The sequence below is a fragment of the Peromyscus eremicus genome, chromosome X, assembly GCF_949786415.1.
Source record: "Peromyscus eremicus chromosome X, PerEre_H2_v1, whole genome shotgun sequence".
NCBI classification, from domain to species: domain Eukaryota; kingdom Metazoa; phylum Chordata; class Mammalia; order Rodentia; family Cricetidae; genus Peromyscus; species Peromyscus eremicus.
The window spans coordinates 54,853,318-54,880,731 of NC_081439.1; the positions used below are offsets into that span (position 1 = coordinate 54,853,318).

The 27,414-nt window shown below is 37.1% G+C and overlaps 1 protein-coding gene and 1 pseudogene across 8 annotated transcripts in view; both read left to right on the forward strand.

Annotated features, from left to right (window-relative positions):
- Eda (ectodysplasin A) overlaps positions 1-27,414 on the forward strand; it is a 386,616-nt gene that overhangs the window by 251,385 nt on the left and 107,817 nt on the right. The gene's annotated exons all lie outside the window — the stretch shown is intronic.
- LOC131899612 (large ribosomal subunit protein uL14-like) lies at positions 22,533-23,300 on the forward strand (annotated as a pseudogene).

The following is a 27,414-nucleotide window of genomic DNA, read 5'->3' on the forward strand; positions in this document are numbered from 1 at the left end:
GAAGGTTTAAAAGACTTTAATAAATTGAAATTATTCTCCTCCTTATTGTGGTACTTTATTCACTCCTAAGAAAGTTTAACATTTTCTTCTGTTTCATTAGATGTTTTATTTTTTAGTGTTTTGGGTTAAAAGTAGTATGATTGTGTGGTGTGGAAGATTTAAAACAGCATTACAACAGTTGGATGTCTGTGAGTGCCTAGTGTTTACTAATCATTCTGCTGGGTAATGAACAAAATAGACACAGTGTTTATCCTGTGAAAACTCTTATGATCTACTAGAAAAGTCACTAAAATAATCAGCAATAATAAAATGACAAGTACGTATGGACAACCAGGTTGCTGTATATAATCAAATTACATATAAAGATATATGTGTGTATGCCATATATAATCTTTCTAGGATAAGGTAAGACACTAAAGTGAAGACTTAAATTCTGATCCAACTTCTAATTTCTTTGTTGCTAATTTCTGTGGCTTCCTTTTCACTGACTCTCCCTAGCTTCTTTTCTCACAAAAGAAATGAACATGTTTGGCAAGACTGCCTTCAACTTCTAGTTAGTTAAATATTTGTCCCCACTGTGATGCACAGTAAGTACAGACTTTTAAGACAGATACACTGATTCCCTCCCTGGGTCCCAAGTCCAATTTCTATAAAACATAAATGATTATTTCAGAGAATGGGTAAGAAAATTGATCATTTTATTTTATTATTTGAAGATTTATTTGTATTTATGTATTACTGTGCGTGAACATGTGCACATGAGTGCAAGTGTCATTGGAGACCAAAGGACATCAGATTTCCTGGAGCTGGTGTTACAGGCAGTTTTCAGCTACCTGGCTGAGAACTGAACTCAAGTCCTCTTCAAGAGCAGTATGTGCTCTTAACCACTGAGACATCTCTAAAGCTCCTTTTAAAAGTTTTGTGATTTTATATCTATTCATTGCCTTATATTTTATTTTTTGAGACAAGGATTCATTATATAGCCCTGACTAGTCTGAAATTTGCTATCTATACCAGGCTAGCCTCTGTAGCTGAAAGTTTTCCTGTGTCCTGCCTGGCCTGTGGTTGGGACAAATCTCTCTCACCCACCAGTCCCGCAGCCACTCGGACCCAAATAAACACATACAGGCTAATATTATTTTTAAACTATAGCCATGACAGGCTTCTTGTTATCTAGTTTTCATATATTAAATTAACTCATTTCTATAAATCTATACTTTGCCACGTGGCTTGTGGCTTACCAGTACTTTTACATCTTGCTTCTCATGGCAGAAGCTGGCAGCATCTCCCCTCTCTGTCTTTCCCCTCCTATTTATCTGTTTGGATTTCCTGTCTGCCTCTAAGCTGCATTGCCATAGGCCAAACAGCTTTATTTATCAACCAATCAGAGCAACACATATTCACAGCATTCAGAAGGACATTCCCCCATCACTTCCCCTTTTCTTTCTAAACAAAAGGAAGGTATTAACTTTAACCAAGTAAAATTACATATATCAAGCAAGAATTACACTTATAGTATCTAGTCTATTTGTATTTTATAAAATTAAAGAAAATATTCTGTAGTGGGTAGCCATTCCAGCTTTGATCTGGAAGTCCCAACCCCCATTGAGGCAACTGTCACGCCTACAAGGCGGGGCCAAGAGAGGACCCTAAAGACCTGCGCAAGCTCTCTGAGTTCCTGGACCCTGGACACTAGTGGTAGACCAAGCAGAGTTCTCCAGAGAACACCGCCGGACTGCGCTACCTCTTCCCCAGACCCTGCGACCTACCTATCCCCTCATTTGTAAGTTACGCCACTAATAAACCTCCCTTATAACTACGTGGACTGGCCTTAATAATTTCACCAATAATATTCTATTTGTTCTATATTTGTGAGTCTAAGGTTTCATATCTAATTTATCTTTTATCATAACCAAGGAAAATTATAATTATAACTATCTAGTCTTCAAAGACCTCAGAAGGATATACTATATTACCTAAGTAAACAGGAAGTGCATTGTAAGCAACTTCCAAAAATCTAGAATGACAGACAGCTGGCTGCCTGGACAGTCACTCAAAGTTCCTCTGCAATGTTGGGGCATCCATCTTCAGCCCACAGGTCTAGAGTCTCTCAGTCGCTTCTTCCTGTGTCCTGTAGAATGTCTGGCAGTTTCTTCTGCAAAGCAGGAAACTGAAGGACCATCTCACCTTGCAAAGTTCAGCGGTCACCTTTCTGTGGGTCCTACATGTCCAGTCAATACATTTTATCAAGCAGTCCGTGCAAGAACAGTTTCTTGCCCAAATGGCTATTTTTGCCAAGAAGAAGATAAACTCCATATGTAGTATCTTCGACACCCATCTTCCTCTTTGAAGTAAATCAGTGCTTCTAGAAGCAGATGTGTCTCACTGTCCAGAAAGTCTAAGTTTCTAAAACATTTTGAATGCCATGTTCTGTATGGCTTTGAAGTGTTTGAAGATTACCTACCTAATTGAAATATATCTATGTGTACCTAGAAAAATTAACATGACTATAATTTTGACTATCATAGAAGACTAATTATTAATCTGTATTTCTTAATTATCCATTAGAATTTAAATTAGCTGCACAAACATAATACCTTAAACAAGAGTAGAAATATACATACAGTATAGCAAAATTAACTTTAAATTTATAGTAAACTAAAATCTATACCAATGTAAAACATTTTAAACAAGTTGTTGCTCTTTAAAAGTAGATTCAATAATCTACCCTTTTATCTTATATCTATATCCTATATTTCTATATCATATCCTCCTTTCTTCTTTTAGAAAGATATTGACTATGACCAATAACAATTTGTAACCAACAACCTACACAAAGACAAACATCCATAATCCATTTTTTTGGGAATGTGGGTGTAGTTTTCTAGGCTACTTCCTGCTGATAAAGGGTGCTGTATTCTTATGGGGACACAAAGAAAATTTTAGGATTATGGTCAAGTCCTGACTGGAGTAGTCTGTGAGGCTGTATTCTCTGAGCCAGTTGCCTTGAAGTTGATTTTGGATGTTAGATGATCTGGGCCATGGTGCCATTGGAGACCTTGCAGGGGGATCTTGGCTAGTCCAACCATATTATCCTGGAAGCAATCCATAGGTTCTCATTTTCTGTGGAAACAAAAGCAGAACCTCTTTTCCAAAGCAAGATATCCTTAGACATAAATATTGAAATCAAGATACCTTTAAAATATACATATTGTTTAACTCAGCAGCTTTTATATTCAAATGTCTCTCTGCAGTTAAAAATCCCAAAGACCATATAATCCAGACTCTCTGTGTAATATCCATCTTTATGTGGCTTATTTTTTATATTATCTTTACTGTCTCTTTAAAGACTTTTTAAAAACTATTTCTTTATATAACTTTCTATATTCATTTTCCTCTCTCTTCCAAGCCTACGTATATTTTTATACACATTGTAAACCATTTAAAGTTTTATTCCATCTGAATCTGTCTTATTGTGAACCTATTGCTTTAAACTGCAGCATGACTAGGACTGAAATGGCAGCTTTGGCTGCTGACTCCACCCACCTCAGCTTTCCAACATGGTGGAACTACGTTTACTGCCAGCTTTAGGGGAACCATGCTGCTGCTTCCCACATGCTGGGATTAAAGGTACTTGGACTGATGAGAGAATTAAATGAGGTCAAATATATAACCTTAGTATTAAAGGGAGACCCCATTTTCCATTTATGCCTATGTACAATATGAGATTTAAGATATTGTTCTTTGAATAAAAAATAGTTACTATAAAATAGAATTTAAACTTTGTCCATTTTAAAGAAAAACTAAAATAGTTTTCTATTTTTGCATATACACTTTGATATTAGCAGCATTAGAATTCTTTGGCTTTAATGGATAGTTCATTGAAAGGTTTTAAGAAGCATTTCATAAAATGACCTACTAAGGTACCTAGTACATAATGGGACCTCAATAGATAGGAGTCCTTAGTATCAACACAAATCTCAGAAGCACTCATTGTTTATACCTTATTTTCCAATCTTGTGGTTATATACACATTTGATTTAGAGCACACTCCTTGATTTGTTGTCTCCTGGTTGCACAACTTTTTCATTAACTCATTTCTATTTTTAAGCAGTCTTTGGTATGTGACTGTAGGGAAAAAAATTTTTCTAAAATACAAATAAATTGCAACCATTGATTTTCCATTGGCCACATCTTTATTTACCTCCTTAATGAACTCCTACAAAGTTAATCTGCATGATTTCTACTTTTAAAATGTGTTGCTACTTCCCACTGAGTTATTGCCATGTACACATTTGTTCTTAGAGAATAAGGTGTTTAAACTCAAAAGAACATTTCAAAAGCACATTAACTTATGTGAGGTCCAAGTTCTAGTGTATGCATTTCTAGGCAGAGCTATCATGGATAAATAGGATCTGCAAATATGCCTCAAACTTTCCCTTATTTACTACTCTCTTTTCCAGAAGCTTCTTATCAGAGGGCAAAATAATCTAATTCCATTTTTTCATCTGGTCAAGCAATACCACATTAAATCTACTTTGTAATAATAACTCCTTATTCCTAGTTCCCTTGACACTTCAGTTGTTCAATTTTTTTGTCATGAGATAAGGGCTTACTATATAGCCAAGGCTAGCCTTGAACTTGCTGTATAGCCAAGCATTATCCAGAAATTTCACTGTTCCTACATTATCCTTGCTCCTGCTTTGATTACAGGCATACAACACCATACACAGTTCAGTTTTAAATACTGACATTATTTATAATTGTGTGTGTGTGTGTGTGTGTGTGTGTGTGTGTGTGTGTGTGTGTTTTAAGTTAGTTGCAGGTTTTTATATGCCTTACATTTTACTATGACTAAAATATCATGGTGGTGCATGCTTGTAATCCTATAACTTGGGAGATAGAAGCAGAAGGACCAGGAGTTCAAGGCTAGCCTAAAGTTCATCATCAATATGTAGCCTGGGCTACATTAGATTTATCTTTTTAAAAATCCCAGTCAAAATTCCAATGCCATTCTTCACAGAAATAGAAAAGCAGTCAGTCTTAAAATGCATACAGAAGCATAACAGCCAAAGTCAATATAAGCAAGAAGAATAGTGTTGACAGTATCACGATTCCTGGTTTCAAATTATACTACAAAGTGACAGTTACTAAATCAGCATGGTACTGAAACAAAACAGACACATGCATCAATGGAGAAAAGACATTGTCTCCAATAAATGGTCCTGGGAAAACTAGTCATCTAAATGTAAAAGAATGAAACTAGATCCCACTCCCCCTCTCTCTCACCTTACAAACAACCAATTCCAAATGGTCAAAGACCTTAATTTAAGATCTGAAACTGTTAGAGAAAAAAGTAGGGAAAATGTTTCCATTTATAGCCATAGGCAAGGACTTTTGAATAGGACTTCAGTTACTCAAGAAATAATGCCAATGGTTGACAAATGTCAAATAAAACACTTAATTGGGTGAAGAGGTACCCAACAGAATGGAATAAATTTTTGCTAGCTCTACAACTATCAAAGTGCCAATATCCAGAATATACAAATAACTAAAAGATAGCCAAGAAATCAAACATCCCAAACAACAAGTGAAGCTAATGAAATAAGCTGATAGTTCTCAAAAGATGAAATACAAATGGCCAGTGCACTGATAAAAAAAAAAAAAAAGTTCAGCCTCAACAGCCATCAGAATTAAACTACACTGAGTCCAACTTGTGCTGCTCATATACTCACCAATTGGACTCAATCTAGTTTTAATTTGTGTTTCTCTGATGGCTGATGAATTTTTTTAATGTGGACACAAAGTTGGGTGGGTGCAACACCTCACACAGCCTTGAGACAGGGGGAGGGGCTTGGACCTGCCTCTACTAAATGTACCAGGATCTGCTTACTCTGCATGAGAAGCCTTACCTTCTTGGAGGAGGGAATTGGGGGTGAGTTGGGGGGAGGAGGCTGGAGGGGCAGGAGGAGGGAAGAGGGGGGTCTGTGATTGGTATGTAAAATGAATAAAATTTTTTTCTTAATTAAAAAGTTGGATGGATGTAGAATGTGTGTGGATCTGGAAGGAGTTGGAAAAGGGGGTGAATATGATCAAAATATAATACATGAAATTCTCAAAGAATAAAATACTTTTTGAGATTATAACATAATCATATCATTGTCCCCCTTAAATAGTCTTTTTAAAAACTACATTGAGGGGGTGGAGAGATGACTCAGCCATTAAAAAACTACATTGAGATTCCATCTCAACATAGTCAAAATGGCAACTGTCTTGGTCAGTGTTCTATTGCTGTGAAGAGACACCATAACCACAGTGACTCTTATAAAAGAAAGCATTTAACTGAGGCTTGCTTACAGGTTCAGAGTTAAGTCTATTGTCATTATGGTGGGGGACATGTTGGCATGCAGGCAGACATGGTACTGGAGAGGTAGCTGAGAGTTCTGCAACCAGATCCAGGGGCAACAGAAGAGAGAAACACTGGGACTAGCTTGGGTTTTAAAACCCCAAAGCCCATCATCAGTGACACACTTTCTCCAACAAGGCCACACCTACTACAACAAAATCACACATCCTAATCTCTCTCAAGTAGTGCCATTCAAATATATGAGCCTGTGGTGGGGCGTTTTTACTCAGACCACCATAGCAGCTATAAAGAATACAAATGTTAATAGGATGTGGACAAACAAGAACCTTATACACTGTTGGTAGGAATATAAGCTAGTCCAGCTACTATGTGAATCAGTACGATAGTTTCTCAAAAAAAATAAACAGAGGTTCATCATATAACATAGATATACCATGCCTGAGCTTTTATGCAAAGGACTATAAGTCAACAAATCACAAAGATTATTGTATATCAATTGAAATACTATCTACCATAGATGAGTTATGGAAACAACAGAGGAATGAATGAAAAAAATATGTGTGTGTGCCTCAAAAAGCAATCCATATCAAAATTCCAATACCAGTCTTCACAGAAAAACTATATATACAAAGTATATTCCCATTGTAAATTTTTATGTCAAAAAGAATTAAACTATGTAGGAAAATGGATGAGAGTAGAAATAATCATATCATGTTTTCTCACATTTGTGGTTCTTAGGTTTATGTAGGTACATAAAATCATATGTGGCATGAAAATAGAAGCAAAACTCTCTAGGGAGGCAAGAACTAATGGGAAAAGAGACACGGAGGATGGTGGGAGTGTGGAGGGAATATGCTCAACAAACTATATATACTTGTAAAAAAAAGTACCATGTGGCAAGGTGGTGGTGGCACACACCTTTAATCCCAGCACTCAGGAGGCAGAGGCAGGTGAATCTCTGTGAGTTCAAGGCCAGTCTGGTCTACAGAGCAAGATCCAGGACAGGCACCAAAACTACACAGAGAAACTCTGTCTTGAAAAAAAAAAGTACTATGTATAATAAATACATACCATGAAATTTTTAAATAAAAAGAATAAAATATCCCAAACTCCTGTGCAAGTGTGAAATATATTTTGAGGTTCTCCTTATTTTTCTTATAATGTGTGTAATTTCCAAACTTCTGTACACTGTAGATGCTTAGTAAATGTTTATTTATTGGCTTTACACCTTCTCATAGCTCTAAGTACATTGAAAAGGGTAAGCCAATATGAGCAAAAGTGTACATGAATGAGAAATCAAGATGGTAAATTATTGTAAAGATGAATTAGCACCAAATGACTTACTTCCCAATATCAGGAGTAAACTAATTTGTCCTTTCTGTTAAAGGAAGCTGAATTCCCATTGAAAATGAAAGGCATTTTGATGTCTAATTTCTTGAGTTCTTTATATATTCTGGATATCAGCCCTCTGTCAGATGTGGGGTTGGTGAAGACCTTTTCCCGTTCTGTAGGCTGTCACTTTGCCTTGTTGACCATATCCTTTCCTCTGCAAAAGCTTCTCAGTTTCCAGAGGTCCCATTGATTGATGGTTTCTCTCAGTGTCTGTGCTACTGGTGTTATATTTAGGAAATGATCTCCTATGCCAATGCGTTCAAGACTACTTCCTACTTTCTCTTCTAGCAGGTTCAGAGTAACTAGATTTATGTTGAGGTCTTTGATCCATTTGGACTGTTTTGTGCACCGTGACAGATATGGATCTATTTGCAGCCTTCTACATGTTGATATCCAGTTATGCCAGCATCATTTGTTGAAGATGCTTTCTTTTTTCCATTGTACAGTTTTGGCTTCTTTGTCAAAAATTGTATGTTCATAGGTGTGCAGATTAATGTCAGGGTCTTCAATTCGATTCCATTGGTCCATATGTTGGTTTTTATGCCAGTACCAAGCTGTTTTTATTACTGTAGCTCTATAGTAGAGCTTGAGGTCAGGGATCGTGATGCCTCCAGAGGTTGTTTTATTGTACAGGATTCTTTGGCTATCCTGGGTTTTTTGTGTTTCCATATGAAGTTGAGTATTGTTCTTTCCAGGTCTGTGAAGAATTGTGTTGGTATTTTGATGGGGATTGCATTGAATCTGTAGATTGCTTTTGGTAAGATTGCCATTTTTACTATGTTAATCCTGCCTATCCATGAGCATGGGAGATCTTTCCATTTTCTGACATCTTCAATTTCTTTTTTCAGGGACTTAAAGTTCTTGTCATATAGGTCCTTCACTTGCTTAGTTAATGTTACCCCAAGGTATTTTATATCATTTGTGGCTGTTGTAAAGGGTGATTTATCTCTGATTTCCTTCTCAGCCTGTTTGTCAATTGTATATAGAAGGGCTACTGATTTTTTTGAGTTGATCTTGTATCCTGCAATGTTGCTGAAGGTGTTTAGAGATCAAAACGCCCAACAGTCCAATTAAGAAATGGGCTATAGAACTAAACAGAATTCTCAACAGAGGAAGCTCAAATGGCTGAAAGACATTTAAGGAATTGCTCAACATCCCTAATCATCAGGGAAATGCAGGGAAATGCAAATCAAAACAATTCTGAGATACCACCTTACACCTGTCAGAATGGCTAAGATCAAAAACACTGAAGACACCTTATGCTGGAGAGGATGTGGAGCTAGGGGAACTTTCCTCCACTGCTGGTGGGAATGCAAGCTTGTACAACCACTTTGGAAATCAATATGGCACTATCTCAGAAAATTGGGAATCCATCTCCCTCAAGACCCAACTATACGACTCTTGGGCATATACCCAAGGAATGTTCAATCATACCACAAGGGCTCTTGCTCAGCTATGTTCATAACAGCATTGTTTGTAATAGCCAGAACATGGAAACAACCTAGATGCCCTTCAACTGAAGAATGGATAAATAAAATGTGGTACATATACACAATGGAATATTACTCAGCAGAGAAAAACAATGACATCATGAGGTTTGCAGGCAAATGGATGGGTCTAGAAAAAAATCATCCTGAGTGAGGTAACCCAGACTCAGAAAGACAAACATGGCATGTACTCACTCATAGGAGGATACTAGATGTAAAACAAAGATGACTAGACTGCTACTCACAACTCCAGGGAGGCTACCTAGAAAACAGGGCCCTAAGAAAGACACAAGGATTGCCCAATGACAGAGAAATGGATGAGATCTACATGAACAACCTGGACGTGAGTGGGGGTAGTGAAGGGCGAGGGTCGAGGTAAAGAGAGCTTAGGGGAGCGGGAGATCCCAGCTGGATCAAGAACAGAGAGGGAGAACAAGAAATAAGATACCATGATAAATGAAGGACCACATGAGAATAGGAAGAAGCAAAGTGCTAGAGAGGTCCACAGAAATCCACAAAGATGACTCCACAATAGACTACTGGCAATGATTGAGAGACAGCCCAAACTGACCTACTCTGGTGATAGGATGGCCAAACACCCTAATTGTCATGCTAGAAATCTCATCCAATGACTGAGGGAACCGGATGCAGAGATCCATGGCCAGGCCCCAGTTGGAGCTCCAGGAGTCCAGCTGGCGAGAAAGAGGAGGGTTTGTATGAGCGAGAATTGTTGAGACCAAGATTGGAAAAAGCACAGGGACAAATAGCGAAACGAATGGAAACACATGAATTATGAACCAATAGCTGAGGGGCCCCCAACTGGATCAGGCCCTCTGGATAAGTGAGACAGTTGATTAGCTAGAACTGTTTGGGAGGCATCCAGGCAGTGGGACCGGGACCTGTCCTCAGTGCATGAGCTGGCTATTTGAAACCTGGGGCTTATGCAGGGATACTTAGCTCAGCCTGGGAGGAGGGGATGGACCTGCCTGGACTGAATCTACCAGGTTGAACTCAATCCCCAGGGGAGTCTTTGCCCTGGAGGAGGTGGGAATGGGGGGTGGAATGGGGAAAAAGGCAGGGGTAGGGGTGGGAGGGGGAGACCAAGGGAATCCGTGGCTGATATGTAAAATTAAATTAAATTATTAAAAAAAAAAGAAAATGAAAATGAAAGGCAACTTGAATAGTCTGCAAAGACATTGTTATTCTACCTGGACTATATGAGATCCTGCATCTTTCCCCTAACCCCCAAAAGAAAGAAAAGTAAATCACTATTCTGAGGTGACTTGCCTTACTGTGAAGTGACAGTTCTTTAAGAAATGCCTTTACCTACTTCTTACAAAGGGAACCTTCACTCTTCTAGCAGCCAAGTGAGTTAATATCCTTTCAGTTTTGTCAAAACCGTTTCTAAAATCCATGTTAGCTTGTGAAAGCAGTCAAATCTGGTAGCAACATACTGAGTTGAAAAGAACATTTCCAGAAGAATTAAGCATAGGGTTCTTTTGGAAGCAACTGGTTGGATTAAATCTAAATAAATGTATTTTTAACATATACTAGAAATATTTGTGACTGCTTTAACAGTGGGGACTATAGTAGATTTTGTAGTCTGACAGGAGCTGAAACTTGATAAATGGTCATTGATGAAAACCCATAGCTGGTCAATAATTAACCACTTGGAGTTCTAAACATGGGTCAGAAAAGCCATTGTTGATTTATTATATTTTTGTTCCACCTACAAAAGCCCATTGGGTATATTTACAAACATGTAGGCACCAAACATACCTAAGATCACACCTGGGTTATACAGCTTCTCCAAACTCATTAACTGAAAAGATATAGATTAATTGGAGGGAGTTCAGAGAAGAGTAACAGAAATGATTAAGGGGCAAGAGGGATTGATTTATGAGCAAAGATGAAAAGAATTTTGTCTATACAATTTAGCTAAGTGATGACTAAAGGAGAAGGGGGTGGAGACACAACTGTCTGAAGGGTGTAAACACCAAGGAGAGAAGAGAATAATTTACTGTGCAACATGAGGATATAAATATGGCTAATAAGCTGTAATTACCCTAAGGAATAACAGAATAAATATTTCGGGGAATCTCAGAACCACAAGACTAACAACTTGTTTCACAAGGAGACACTGACAGATACTTCTAGTCTTATCCAGATTAACAAGTATTTGGTGTGAAATTATCATTTGATGTCACTTAGCTTCCTCTTCCCCAACCTCTTCAATGGCCCTGCCTTGCATCACTACGATACAGATCAAATCTAGCCTAGTACACAGTTCTACATAATTTTCTTAGCACTGGTGGTTCTTTCAAAGTTTTATTCCAGAGTGGCCATGTAAGAATTTCCCCTTTGGCATTTACTGTGAATTTAGCTGTAAAGCACCAGAACAAGGGCTCAAATCTGGAGGTGGAGAAATCTTGGATTCTGCTTAGGATTGTAAACAAGCCAGAATTCATAATGTTTATGTTTGGGTCTCCAATAATTTTTCAAAATGTAGCTCATGTTGAGAAAAGTTCAATTTTAGCATTATTGGAAAAAAGAGACACTAAAAATAAATCTTTGTAAGCTTCATGATTTGTGTAAACTTTGGAATGTGGTTCTTCAGAAAACAAATTAGTCTGTGGGTAACTGCAGGCTAAGTTATTTGGCTAATTCCTATTGTGCTATCATGACGTTCCAAAGCATTGCATTTAACGTTGCCAGATAAGCTTTTGCATGTCACTGCAGTGAAAGCAGCTTCTTTTGTATGCATGCTTTTCTCCTTCTTTCCCTTTTGTTGAGAAGCTTCACAGGGTGATTCAATTCTGGAAATAATGTTGGGGGGTTGAATTGAATTTTTCTCCTTCATCATTGTGTTGACATGTTCCTCTGGTTTTACCTTACATCTTATACTTCCTTGTCTTTGGGGGTAAATAATATCTTAATGCAACATTTTATTTGTTCTATTAAGTTTGTTTTAATTTTGCGGGGAGAAGGAGTTTGAACTCTGGCACTCATGCATTCTAGGTAATTGTTCTCACACTGAGTTATAGTCTCAGTCCTAAATATTTGAAATTTGAATTTTTTTGTTTTAGATTTCTAGAAAAGTAGTGGAGATACTACAGAGTTTTTGTATGCCCTATCCCTGGTATCCTTTATTACTATAGTGCATATAGCACACCAAATTAGTTTTAAAATAAGTATTAATTGATAATTCTCATGAACTGAAATTCATGATCGATTCACCTTCCCTTAGATTTGATCTAATATCCCTTTATTTTCCACGGTTCCATCCAGGATACCATAATATATTTAATAGTCATCATGTCTCCTTAATTTCTTCTTAAATGTAGTAATTGATCAGATTTTCCTTGTTTTCAATGACCTTAACAAATTTGTGGAATGTTGTAGGTATTTTGTAGAAATGTCCATCATTTGAATTAATCTGATCTTTGTTTCATGATTAGGCTTTTGGAAGGAACTAAGAACATAGAGCTAAAATATATCAACTGTACATACTATCAAACATGGTTTATGTTCAGAGTTAACCTTGGTCACAAGACCAAGGTAATGTTTTTTAGATTTCTCCATTGTAAATGTATTATTTTCTCCATTTTAATATTCTTTATTCTTTTCAGGAGAGTTGTGATATCCAGCCCCCACTTAAGAAATAGGGATTTTTGCTCCATCTCTTTGAGAGTTACAAAGATTGTATGGAATTCTGCAAGGTTGACTTGTCTGATCATATATATATATATATATGTAAACTTATTTAAGTACTAACACATGGGTATTTGGTTTATACTTTGTATTATGATTCAATACTACTTTGTTTTGAATTCAGGCTAGCTTTGGTCACAGGGAAGTATTTTACTTGGGTGCCCTTCCTCTGGGATTTATTGAATACTTCCTAACTGTATGACATTACAAGTTACTACAAGCTCATATATATATTTCCTGCTCTGGTCAGTTCTATAATCAACTCAATTCCCTAAGGTTCCTTTGATTGGACAATGGTATTAGAAAACAAGCTCTTGGTGTTAGGTATAATTACTTCTAACTGATAGAAAAAATATATATGCATGTGCTAAACTATGTACATGTAGACATATCTATGAATATTTTATATCTCGACTTCTGTGTTGGTTACTTTTGTTGTTATTTTGACAAATTAACTGAAAAAATTAACTTAAAAAAGGAAAGATTAGTTTGACTCAATGCTTCAGAGGCATCAGTCCATCATGGTGGGAAATAGGCAGCAAAGCAGAGCAGTTTATACCACGACAGGCCACAAAGCAGAGAAAGAGGAACTCTGCTCTTCACTAGCTATCCTCTTTTCTTCATTTTATTCTTCCTGTTCCTCAAGCCCATGAGATGATGCTAGCAACATTAATGGTGGATCTTACCCTCAGCCTCCCTGACCTCACAGACACACAAAGGGATCACTAGTCTCCTAAGTGATTCTAAATCCTGGAAAGTTGACAATGAAGTTAACTAGCACATCATCTGAAGCTCTGTTAAACTAAAATTTAGTCCATATCACTGTCTACAATGCTAATCTGTTATCATTTGAATAATTCTAGTCTTCTGTTTTCTTGTAATGTCCTGTTGCCATTCACCATCTAATCAACTTGACCATCTTATTCTACGATAGATAAATAGATAGATAGATAGATAGATAGATAGATAGATAGATAGATAGATAGATAGATAGGTAATCTATGGGAACTTTCTTATACAAGCATACATACTTATCTAGAGTTTTCTTTACCATTAATTTTATGAATAACACTCATTCTCAAAGTTCCTTAGGACTTAGTTGCTTAAACCTTATTAAAACATTTTCTCAGAATGAGTTACATAAGGCCATTTTCATGCAAGTATATAATGCACTTTGAACGTATTTTCCCATACCTCTCTGTGGCTCCTGTTAGTCTCCTTTATTTCCCTAAATAGTTTAGCTTCTACTTTCATGTTATCTGAATATATATATGTATATATATATATATATATGTGTGTGTGTGTGTGTGTGTGTGTGTATATATATATATATATAATTTCATGTATGTATATAAATTCTAGGACCCACTAATGAGAGAAAACATGCAATATTTGTCTGAAACTGGCTTAAATTACTTAAGCCCTGTTCTCCCCATCTATTTCAGCGAAGTTGTTTCAAACATATGTAATAAGATTATCTTATCAAATTCTGTATCCCACCCTGAGATCGATCCTATAATGACTTTTTAAATGATTTTTTTTTCATTCCGTAAGCTTCACTCTGCTGTAATACGCTATGTGGTTTGAAAAATGCATGCATCTACCAGTATCTGGCAAGTGCTATTTAAAATCTATTTAATCATCTGTATAGGTCATCCCTTTCCAAAATGTCATATAACTAGAATGATAAAGTATATAGAGTTTTTAAACATTTTAATTTATTTTGTGTGTGTATGTATGCATGAGGGCACATGCCACAGCGTGCATGCAGCAGTCAGAGGAGAACTTGCAGAAGTCCATTTTCTCCACCATGTGGGGCCTGGGGATGGAACTAAGGTCATCAAGCTTAGTGTCAGGCACCTTTGCCCACCCAGCTATCTCTCTGACCCCAATAATATATAGAATTTTCAAGTGCCTAGCCTTACTCATCAATATGGTTTTGGGGTTAATCCATGTTTTCTGTGATCTCATAACATATTCCTTTTTTCTCAAAATGGTATTCCATTTTATGGATATATGCCATATTTTATTCATTTATTCATCCATTTAAATTACATATTTGTTGTTTTTATTTGAATAATTTTAGATAAAGCTGCTGTAGGCATTTGTATTCATGTGTTTATGTGAATAAAAATATTGAATTAGTTGGATAAATACCATTGGTGGATCAGTACGTTTAGTACATTCTTCCAGAATGGCTGTATCAATTAGCTTTGTCATTGCTGTTACCAAAATACCTTCCGGGCACAACTTGGAAGAAGGATTTTGGCTCTTGCTTTCAGGGATACCAGTCTATCACAACAATGAAGGCACAGCAGAACAGTTACCATCACGTTAGGCCAGGAGGCGGGAAAGGGAGAAAGCCAGTATTCAACTGCTATACTCCTTTTCACCATTTTATTCCACCTAAGCCCTCAGTCAGTGGGATAATGCCACCTACATTCAGGATGGGCCTTTTACGCCTCATTTAATCCTTCCTCATTTAACACACTCACAAGCATACTGAGTTGTATCTCACCAATCTCCTAATTAATTCTGCTTTCAGTCAGGTTGACAATGAAGATTAACTACCACAAATGACTTCTCTTTTTTCATTCTCACTAGCAGTAAATGAAGGTCCCTCCTGCTCTGCACCCTTGCCAATAACTGGAATTGTTAGTTTTAAAAGTTTTAACCTTTTTAGTGGTATCTTATTGTCTTTATATTTCACTAATGACAAACTAAAGTACTTTTGAATATTAAAAAAGTTGAAGCTTTCCTCCTGGCCCCCATCTATCTCTCTCTCTCTCTCTCTCTCTCTCTCTCTCTCTCTCTCTCTCTCTCTCTCTCTCTCTCTCTCTCTGTGTGTGTGTGTGTGTGTGTGTGTGTGTGTGTGTGTGTGCGCAAACACACATGTGTAGGCCAGAGATCAACATTAGGTGTCTCCTTTAATTGCTCCCAACTTTATTTATTTGTTCGTTTATTGAGGCAGGTTCTCTCATTGATTCCACAGCAAACTCAGGAATCTGCCAGACTCCCCAGCATTTGGATTATAGACACAGCACATCTGGCTATAATTTGGGTGCTGGGGATTGCAACTCAAGTCGTCATGGTTGAAAGGCAGGTGCTTTACTGACTGAGCCATCTCCCTAGCTTCTCCAAATCCAAAGTTTTAAGTAATACTTCTAGTTTCACAATTTCTTCTTTTATTGAAATTGGAGAAGCAACTGCTTATAAAGTATTAGAGTTTATTTATATAGGAAAAAGGTTGCTCAACATGTAGGCTGCTACATTTTATAAATGTGAATGTTTTGTGCTTTTGTATTAATTAGCTACAAGTTAGGCAAAAGAAACACTAAGGTGAACACTAAGTCACTGGTGACAGAGAATCAATCCTATGTGATCATTGTGAAGAAAGTGGAAGGAGTTTTATTAGTAAGCAATATGCTTATAAGATCATTGTTTTCCTTCTTATTCCCATAACACCTTATACACACATTCATATATCCTACACTCCATCCTTACCATGTACATATGCAAATGGTGGTGAGGAAGACTAAAATGCACTTGGGATATATGCCAGCATGATTTCTTGTAGCCGGATTTTTCTTCAGTCCTGCCAGGCTCTGGGGTCCAGACGAATCTCTCCCACCTGCGGCCACGCAGCCACTTATAAAATAATCACTGAGAGGCTTATATTAATTACAAACTGTATGGCCTATGGCTTCAGCTTCTTGCTAGCTAGCTCTTTCTTCTTAAATTAACCCATTCCTATTAATCTCTATGTTGCCATGTGGCCGTGGCGTTACCAGTCTGCTGGCATCTTTTTGCTCCTTTGGAGACTGCTGGCATCTCTCTCAACTCCGCCCTTCTTCTCTCTGTTTTCTCTGCTTGGATTTCCTGCCTGACTGTAAGCCATAGGCCAAAAGAACTTTATCCAATGGGAGCCACACATATTCACAGCATACAGAAAGATATCCCACAGCAATTTCTAAAAATTATTACTTAGTGTCTGATTCTTACACACACACACACACACACACACACACACACACACACACTCTTGTAACTAGGAAAAAAACAGGGTTTCTTATGAACTTTACTCTCAGCACAGATTTCATTTACTTTTCAGTGCTTAAGATCTAACCCAAGGCCTTGTGCATATCAGATAAAAATTATATTACTGAACTACATCTTAAACACTTGATTACATTTTAATGCTAACTTAGCTTGTCTTTTAGTAGCTATATTCAGTGCGGGTAGCTCTCCAAAGCTCTAACTTATTTTTCCTCCTTCAATCCCTATCGCATCTTATCCATTATATATACCACTTTTTCAGTTTCACAGAAACTAAAAAACTCGTTAAACAAATTTTATTTTAAATGTTAATAGAGAATAATACAGCTAACATTGATTGGACATCTGTGAGCACCAGGCACTTTCATACATATTCTCATTACAACTCCATGAGGTAATTGTTACCCTATCTTATAGATAGCAATTTTCAGAAGAAAATGGCATGCTCTAAATGAGACATTTGTACATGCTATTCCTTCTGCCTAGAATAGCACTTCAGTTCCATCTCTAACTAGCAAAGTACCAAACCTGTAGAAATCACTTCACATACTCTCTCCCTAGATGGTAGTCTCAGTCTTATCCATGTCAATTCATCAGAAATCTGATACTTGCCCTTGTCAGAAGTCACCAGATGCAGAATCATGTTACTTGCAAATAGGGGTGTTTTAACTTTTTTCCTTCCTATTTGTAGCCCTTCCTTCTATTGTTTTACTGCTCTAGCTAGCACGATATTGAGTAGAAATGGTGAAAGTGAATATTCTTGTCTTGTTCCTTACCTAGTCTTAATGGGAATCCTTAAAGTTTTTCTTCATTTAGCATAAGAGTGACTTTTGGTTTGTCATATATAGCCTTTAATATGATAAGATATCCCCCACCCCATTCCTAGTCTTTCCAGGGTTTATTTTTATCATGGAGGGATGTTGAATTTTGTCAAGGGACTTTTCTGCATCAATTGAAATAATCATGTGATTTCTGTGTATGAGTCTATATAGTGAATTACATTTATTGACTTATATGTATTGAACCATCCCTGAATGAAGCTAACTTGCATTCTTGAAGTTTGTTTGTTTGCAAGTATTTTATTGAGAATTTTAGCTTCTATGTTCACTAGGGATATTGGCTGATGATTCTCTCTCTCTCTCTCTCTCTCTCTCTCTCTCTCTCTCTCTCTCTCTCTCTCTCTCTGTGTGTGTGTGTGTGTGTGTGTCGTGTGTGTGTGTGTGTGTGTGTGTGTTTGTTGTTGAGTCTTCATCTGCTTTTGGTATCAGGGTAATACCAGCTTCATTAAAAGAGATTGGAAGTGCTCCTTCCTTTCAAGTTTTATGGAATAATTTGAGTAACACTGATGTTAGTTCTCCTTTGATGGTCTAGTAGAATTCTGCATTTAATCCATCTGCCCTGAGCTTTTTGCAGTTGATGTTTGTTTATGCTGTGGTCAGTAATTAATGCAGAAACACACAACTGGTCAAGAAAACACACAGAGAAAAGGTGTCCGTGGAGTGTTCAGCCATGAAAGAGAAGTCTGTATCACATTCCCTCCACCAAAGGTTCAGGCATCATCATTGAAGAGGGGTAGAAAGATCTTAAGACTTGAAGTTGGAGAAGACCAATGTGAAACAATGTCTTCAGAAAAATGACAGGAAAGCTGAATTCGTGAACTAAAGAGCAGTTGTGGTTGCCTGCACAGTGCCTGCTCAAAGTCTAGCCAGTCAAAATTGCAGCATAGACGGCCCAGGGACTCATGAGTCTCCGCCTGTGGCTGAGGAGCTATTAATAGTTGATGGCTTCTGGGGGAGGGAGAGTCAGTTTTCTTTCAGGGTATGACTCCTGTAGGTGTAGAATGCTCTGTGGATGGCCTCACACCTATGAGCATATGAGCAGCACAAATTGAACTTGATAGGTTATTAAAAAATTAAAAAGAGGACATGAATTTGGGAGGCAATGAAGGATAGGTTTGGATCTGCAAGGAGTTGGGGGAAGAATACGAGTGCGTATGATCAAAATACATTGTATATATGGACAAAATTCTCAAAAAGATCATTAAAATACTATATTTTAAAAAGAAACTATCATACTAAACCGTGAATACGTAAAGGACAAGGGCCATATCTCACAGATATTTGTATACCTATTACATTGCATAGTCCCTTTTGCATAACACGGTAGTTTGCTACTCAATAATTTTTAACAAATGAATCAGGGGCTTACAGAAGTACATGGGTTTTTGTTGTTGCTGCTGTGGGTGGATGAGTGAGTGAGTAGACTTAGAGCCACTTGAGCTAAGTTACTCAAATAAGTGCTAAATCTCTGGGAAGGGGCGGAATTGGAAGGTTGTGGAGTACATATAGACACTAAGGAAATGATTTTACAATGAAAGGAATGGTTATCCTATGTTTATTTTGTAAACAAAAAGAATTACTGTTCTTATCTTGCATACTACGGAGTCAATTTTGGTAAGGTCTTTTGGAAGGTGGAGATACATAGTAAATTATTTTAAATGAGGAGTACTTGTTGGAAACAGGTTGCTATCAGGAAGAGGGACTGCACAAAATGTTTACCATTTATTAAAGCAAGTATAAGTTAAATAGTAAAGTAGTTAATGAACACTGTAGTAGAATCTCATGGAAAAAATTAAGATACCTAATATCATTTAACATAAGCACCACAGAAATTGGTGATTCACACTTTGGTTACTTTGACCTCTACTGTATTAACATTGCTAACAATATGGACATTTTTAAAGTTTATTTTCATTCAATGAAAGCAACTTAATGCTCACATACCAACTTAGGATAACAGGAGACAAAGATGAACATAAATGATACAATGTCTTCTTTCCTACAACATAGTTAATACCTAGTTCAGTTTTCATCATGTAAAACCTACCTAGGAAAATGCTGCATATATATATATATATATATATATATATATATATATATATATATAAAATTTTATATGAAGAACTGTTTGTTTACATTACACAGCTGGAATATTTTGCTACTTATAAAATGATTTCAGAAGAGATCCTAGGAAACTAAAATTAGTGATATGTGTAGGCTTATATGGATACATTTAAGGTCCATTTTCATAGTGTGATGAGAATAGAAGTAAGAAGCACAATGGTTACTACAGGAGTAAAAGCTAGATCTAACAAACGTCAATCCCACTTTAACTATGTTTCTGGATTTGAAGGATATGGAAATTTTGTCATTCTATGAAAATTTTTCTAGCCAGAGGTGGTGGAAAATACCTTTAATCCCAACACGAGGAAGGCAGAGTCAAATATAGCCAGCCTAGTCTACATAATGAGTTCTAACCAGCCGGGGCTATGGAGTTTCTGTTGTATGGTAAAGGTATTTGTTGAACATAATCTCACCGTTTTGGCAAGGAATGATGCAAAACATTCCTTATCAATTTTCAAGACAGATACAGCAGCACTTTCCACACAACTGGTTACAATGAGAGGTAAGGTCTTTGATTACTATTTCAACAATAGCTATTAGTAAAGTCAGACTGAAAATTGGAACTGGCCCAAGGATTTCAGTACTAACGTGATTATTTATTGCTTAGAACTTGGCTCTGCGTGGTCCCAGTTCAATGACAATTCAAGACCCCAGGAAGATACTGTACAGCTGACTTGATTTGCCAAAGAAATTTGAAAACTTGTTTAAAGCTATTTAAATGCATTCTTGCTACTTTTTGGCAGTGCTAGGTAGAACTTGGCTCATCATGGAGCTGGGGTAATCAAAGAGTGAGCAAATGATAATTTAGGTCCTTAGGCAAACATACAAGCTTTGAAGCTACAATATGTCTAATTGCATGCCTAATGGCTGATTGACATGATTCTGAGGTTAGACAATTACCTCAAAGTACTATCCTAGCCGTTGATTGTTTACCAATGACCTTCCATTTCTCCACATAGAACTCTCATTCACAGATTGACGGTGATCTGCCAGGGTTCAGGATGTATCTTTCTACAGTGTAGATTTTACTCAAGATTAAAGGAAAATACTTCATATTTACTTGAATGTGTACTATACTTACGTGCTGTAAATATATGCTATATTTCTATGTAGTAGATGCACACATATACATATATATTCTTCTAAGACTTAAGACTGTCCTTCCCTCTTCTGCCTGCTGTGGGAGAGGAAGGGTAAAGGAAGCATTGGGAAGTGTGGAGAAACTTGAAAAGCACTGTCCTAAATTATGGCCACTTTTATGGAGTGATCTTCTCTCTTAGGCCTTCTCAGGACTATCTGCTTACTTAATAAACGTCAGCTCAGAAGTCATCCTCCCCAACTTCCCTACATTTTGAGGAAAATCTCTCTTTTGTGGCTCTATTGACTTTCTTCAATGACCTTACTTTACATTGGTTCCATTGGTGTAATAAGTTTCACCTTCTCACTAAATTGTGAGCCTCAAAACAACATCTGCCAGATTCTTTAGATGACTAGTGCTATGTATAGTGTTTGATTAAAACAAGTACTCGGTGAATTATTGATAACTGGATGGGTGGGTGATAAGACGAACAAACAGGAAAAGTACATCCATTCATCAATGTCCGCCTACCTCAGCAAGATTCTGAACTACTTTCCTAATGTTCTATTTGAGACATCTGAATATAGGAATTGCTGTTCACTGTGTTGTTTTCAACTTACATGTCAGCTATGACCTAATTTTAATATGGAAAAAATTCAATGTAATCAACTTCATTAAAAACCTCAGGAAGTTCTTACAGATAAAATGTTTAAATGAAATCAAACAAATTGTAATATACAGGTATTTTCTCACTCTTACAAAGGACATCTCCAAAAATTCTTTGGCTAGTGTCATATCTTAAGATGAAAAAATGAATACTTTTTTCTAAAATCAGGAACAAAACAAGGATGTCTACTCTCCTCAATTTTAGCTAATGTTGTACTGGAAGTACTAGCCAATAATATAAGGAAAAAAGCAACTAATTTTGAAAGGAAATGATACTGTCTTTATATGTAGACAGCATGATCATCTTTGTAAGTCATTAGAAAGTTACAAAGCAATAACTACTTCACAGGATGCAAGGTCACTATTAAAATCAATCCATATTCCATATCAAGCTTGCCATATAATCTGCCACTCAGATTCATGCATGCCCCATTTTCTTACTGTTTTATTGTCCTCAGAGCTGTACTTTATATGATGTAAGATCTTTTGACATGCTGATATAATTATTTAAATTTTTCCTTCATAATAATTCAAATTAAAGAATTAAATAAACTGGTTAAAACTCAAAATAATCATATTCTTACATAGTAATAATAAATCATAAATTTTCAAACATTATAATAAATAGCATCAAAATTTTGCAACATTAAAATTTCAATTTTCTCAAACTAAAACTAAAACTTAAGTGGACAAATGACCCAGAATATCTAAAGCAACTTTGACAAAAAGGAAAAAAAAAGTTGACATACTTAGGCTGTCTGATTTCATGGTGTGTTAGAAAGTTATAATAGGACTCTTTCCAGGTGTTTGAGATGTCAGAAGCAAGGCATGGTGGGTCCTCAGAAGCAAAATTCTGAATCTCTCTGAGTCTTCTGATAGGAGCTGTGATCAACTGTGCTGACAATACAGGAGCCAAAAATTTGTATATCATCTCTGTGAAGGAAATCAAGGGACGACAGAACTGACTTCCAGCTGCTGGTGTGGGCGACATGATGATGATGGCCACAGTAAAGAAAGACAGCAGTGGTAATTCAACAACGAAAGTCATATTGAAGAAAAGATGGGGTGTTTATTTTGAAGACAATGCAGGGGTCATAGTAAACAATAAAGGTGAAATGAAAGGTTCTGCTATCACAGGTCCAGTTTAAAAGGAATGTGCAGACTTGTAGTGTAGCTGGAGTTTTCCCGCTCAGGCTCCTGCAGTTCGGGAGCCCATTTTTAAAATAATCACTCAGAAGCTCATATTAATTAAAATTGCTTGGCCATTAGCTCAGGCTAAATATTGACTAGCTCTTACATCTTAAATTAACCCATTTCTATTAATCTATAAGTTGCCACATGGCTCGTGGCTTACTGGTACTTTACATGTTGCTTGTCATGGTGGCGGCATCTCCCTCCCTCAGCCTTCCACTTCCCAGATTCTCCTCTCTCCTTGTCCCGTTTATACTTCCTGCCTTGCTACTAGCTAATCAGCACTTTATTTATCAATCAATCATTCACAGCACTTGTGGCCCAGGATTGCATCCAATGCAGGCAGCATTGCACGATTCTCCAGTGTATTTGTAAAATATATTCATTAAAAAGTAAAAAAGAAAGTTATAATAATCAAGACTGTGTTAACAAAAATTCCAGCACAAAGGAGTGAAGGGGGCACAAAATCCCAATTGCTTCATGTTGGGAGGTGGAAAATCAGTTTTCTTCAATGAAATGACACTGGATATATCAACCACACTTCAGGGCAGATCTATGCTCAGAAGTAGAGAGCCAACGCAAATCAGACACCATGTTTTTTAGTGGCCTTTTCCTTTTTATTTTTTAAGAGAGGAAAAGATCATAGAGTTGGGGAGGGAGAGGAGGGGGAGGATTTGGAAGGAATTTGGGGACAGAAAGAATATGATAAAAATAAAATGTATGAAATTCTCAAAGAAACAAAGAAAGAAAAATCAAAATACATAATATAGATGAGAATAAAACATTTGCCTAGCTCATATCTGGCTCATATCAAGATTATTGAATGAAGTATTAAAACTGGAGTAACAAATAGATATCTCAGTATTTAAAAATGAGTAAAAGGTTTGAACAGACATTTCTCCAAAGAAATGTATGAAAAGATGTCCAGCACATTAGTCTTTGGGGAAGTACCAACTAAAACAACATTGAAAGGCTGAAGAGATAGCTCCATTGTAAAGTGCTTGCCATGCAGTCATGATCCCCAGCACCTATATAAAAGCCAGAAGCATATGCTAGATCTGTTGCTAGCTTTTGAAGAACCTCTGCACTGATTTCCACAGTAGATGTACCAGTTTGCCCTCCCACCAGCAGTAAATAAGTGTTCCTGTTTACCCACATCCACATCAGCGTTTGTTATCATTTGTTTTGTTTTGGTGTTGGTTTTGGATTTGGGTTTGGGTTTGGTCTTTGTCTTAGCCATTCTGACTGGAGTAAGATAGAATTTCAAGATAGTTTTAATTTGCCTTTCCCCAATGGCTAAGGATGTTGAAAATTTTAAAAAATATTTCTCAACCATTCTATTGCTTCTTTTCAGAACTCTCTGTTTATTTCCATGCCACAATTATGAATTATGTTTGTTTGTTTTCTTTGTAGTTTTGTGCGTGTTTATTTTTTAGTTCTTTGCATATTCTAGACACTAACCCTCTGTCAGATATATAGCTGGTAAAGATTTTTCCCATTCTGTAGACTGACTATGAATTCAGATGTGTCAGAGTCCAGTGTTGGGGTTCAGCCCCGACCTATTGAAGGGTCCCTTGAAGAAGGGAGTGAGGAATTGAGAAATGCTAGATAGAAATATAGATGAAGAAAAAGACAGACACAGGATACCTTCAGAAGGGCCCTGGGCCAAGACTCAGAAGCCTTGAGTTTATTTCTGGTGTTTTGGGGGGGGAGGTTGGCTTTTTTTTTCTTTTTTTTTTTTTCTTTTTTTTCTTTTTTTTTTTGGTTTTTCGAGACAGGCTTTCTCAATGTAGCTTTGTGCCTTTCCTGGAACTCACTCAGGCTGGCCTCAAACTCACAGAGATCCGCCAGCCTCTGCCTCCTGAGTGCTGGGATTAAAGGAGTGCCCCACTACTGCCTGGCTTTGAGTTTATTTCTAATGGGCTTTTTATACACTAGCAAGGGGAGAGGTAAAAGACCTCCCCCTTTCAAGATCAAACCACAGTGTACAATCAAGTGTAGACCCTTCAAAACACCTTGTAACCACGCCCCACAGCAAAGTATCTTGTGATTAGGCCTTGAAGTATAAAGACACCTGGTAACCATGGCTTTGTACCCTATTATACAGCCTTGGAGAGCAACATAAACTCTGACTCTCTGACCTTGAGTCAAGTCACAAGTTGGAATCTTTGTGGGCTCCCATACAGATGATGATGTCCTTTGCTGTATTGAAACTTTTCAGTTTCATGAGGGCCCATTTTTCAGTTGTTGGTATCATTGCCTGTGCTACAAGTATCCTATTCAGAAAGTTCTTTCCTGAGCCTACAAATTGAAACATATTTTCTACTTTCTCCTCTAACAGATTCAGGATATCAGGTCTTACATTCAATTTTTTGATCCATTTGTAGTTGAGTTTTATGCAGGTGAGAGATAAAGATCTAATTTCATTCTTCTACATGTAGCTATCCAGTTTGACCAGCCCTGCATACTTAAGATTCTTTTATTTCCCAGTGTGTATTTTGGCCATTTTGTCAAAAATCAGGTGTCTGTAGGAACATGGGCTTATATTGGGGTCCTCAATTCTGTTCCCTTAATCACTGTGTTTGTTCTGATAACAGTATAATGCTGTTTTGATTACTATGGCTCTGTAATATAACTTGAAATCAGGGATGGTGATATCTCCAGCAATGTTTTTATTGTTAAAGCTTGTATTGGTTATTTTGACCCTCTGTTTCCATATGAATTTTGAGATTGCTTTTTCAATTTCTCTGAAGAATTGCATTGGAATTTTACTGAGTACTGCATTTAGTCTGTAGATTGGTTTTGTTGTGATGGACATTTTCATGATATTAATACTACCAATGCATGAGCACAGGAGGTCTTTCTGTTCTTCTGTTATCCTTTTTTCAATTTTTTCAATGTCTTAAAATTTTTATTGTTTAAATTTATTCCCAAATAATTATTGAGGCTTTTGTGAATTAGATTGTTACCCTGATTTTTGTAGTATGTTCATCATTGGTATATAAGAAGGCTACTCCAGCTGTCATATGCCTGGGTATACTCTCAAAGGACTCTTTATCCCACTACAGAGATACTTAGTCTACCATATTTATTGTTACTCCATTTACAACAGCCAGGAAATGAAAATAACCTAATTGTTCATCACCCGATGAATGGACAATGAAAATATAGTAGATATACATAATCAGTGTGTGCTGGTTGGATTTGTTGTCAACTTGATACAAACCAGGATCATTTGGGAAAAAGCAAACTTTAATTAAGAAAATGCCTCCATCATATTGGCTTGTGGGCATGTCTGTGGAGCATTTTATTGACTAATGATTGATGTGGTTAGAAGACCTGGCCCACTGTCGGCAGTGACACCCCTGGACAGGCAGTCATGGGTTGTATAAAAAAGCAGGTGAACAAGCCATGGGAAACAAGCCAGTAAATAGAATTACTCCGTGGTCCATGGTCTATGCTTCAGTTTCTGCCTTCAAGTTCCTGCTTTGTGTTCCTGCCCTGACTTCCTTTCATGATGGACTGTAAGCTGTAAAATAAAATAAACCCTCTCCTTCTGAGGTTGCTTTTGGTCATGATGTTTATCACAGCAATAAAAAGAAAGCTAAGAAGAATTATTCAGCTGTAAAGAAAATGAAATTATAAAATTTGAAAGTAAATGGATGGAGCTGAAAAATTATTCTGTGTGAGGTAACCCAGACAAACCATATAACCAGACAAAAGCCTATCATATGTGGATTCAAGGTTTGAGATGTGTGTCCAAATTCGAGTACCCATAGGAGCCAGAAAACTAGTAAGGAGCCAAGGGGGATGATTTCTAGAGAAGAGGGATAGAACACAGGTGGTATGAAAGTCTAAATTGGAGATCTCCATTGGGTCCCTCCCCTCAGAGATCAGGGAACCCTGCAGGAGGAAAGATTGTAGGAGTCAGAGGGGATGGAGGACACCAGGAGAACATGTCCCACTGAATCAACTAAGCAGGGCTCATATGGGCTCACAGAGACTGAAGCAGCAAGTATAGGGCTTATGTGGGCCTGCACCAGGTCCTCTGAGTGTATGTTATGGCTATTAGCTTGGTGTCTTTGTAGGACTCCTAACAGTATGAGTGGGGGCTATCTCTGACTCTTTTGCCTGCTCTTGGAACTCTTTTCCTCCTATTGGGTTGCCTCATCTAGCCTTGATATGAGGGTTTTTGCCTTGACTTATTGTACCTTGCTTTGCCCTGTCTGGCTGTCATCTATTAGAGGCCTGCTCTTTTCTGAAGGGAAATGGAGGGAGAGTAGATCTGAAGGAGAGGGGATGTGGAGGGAGCTGGGAGGAGTGGAGGGAGGGAAGACTGTGGTTGGGAAGTATTGTATGAGAGAAGAATCTATTTTCAATTAAAAAAAGTTTTGCTGGAAAAAAAAGAAGGGGGATAATGGAGCAGGAAAGATTAAATGGGGATAGAGATAGATCATAAAAAGGATTGCTAACACTAAAGGCATTTGAAAATTACATATGGAA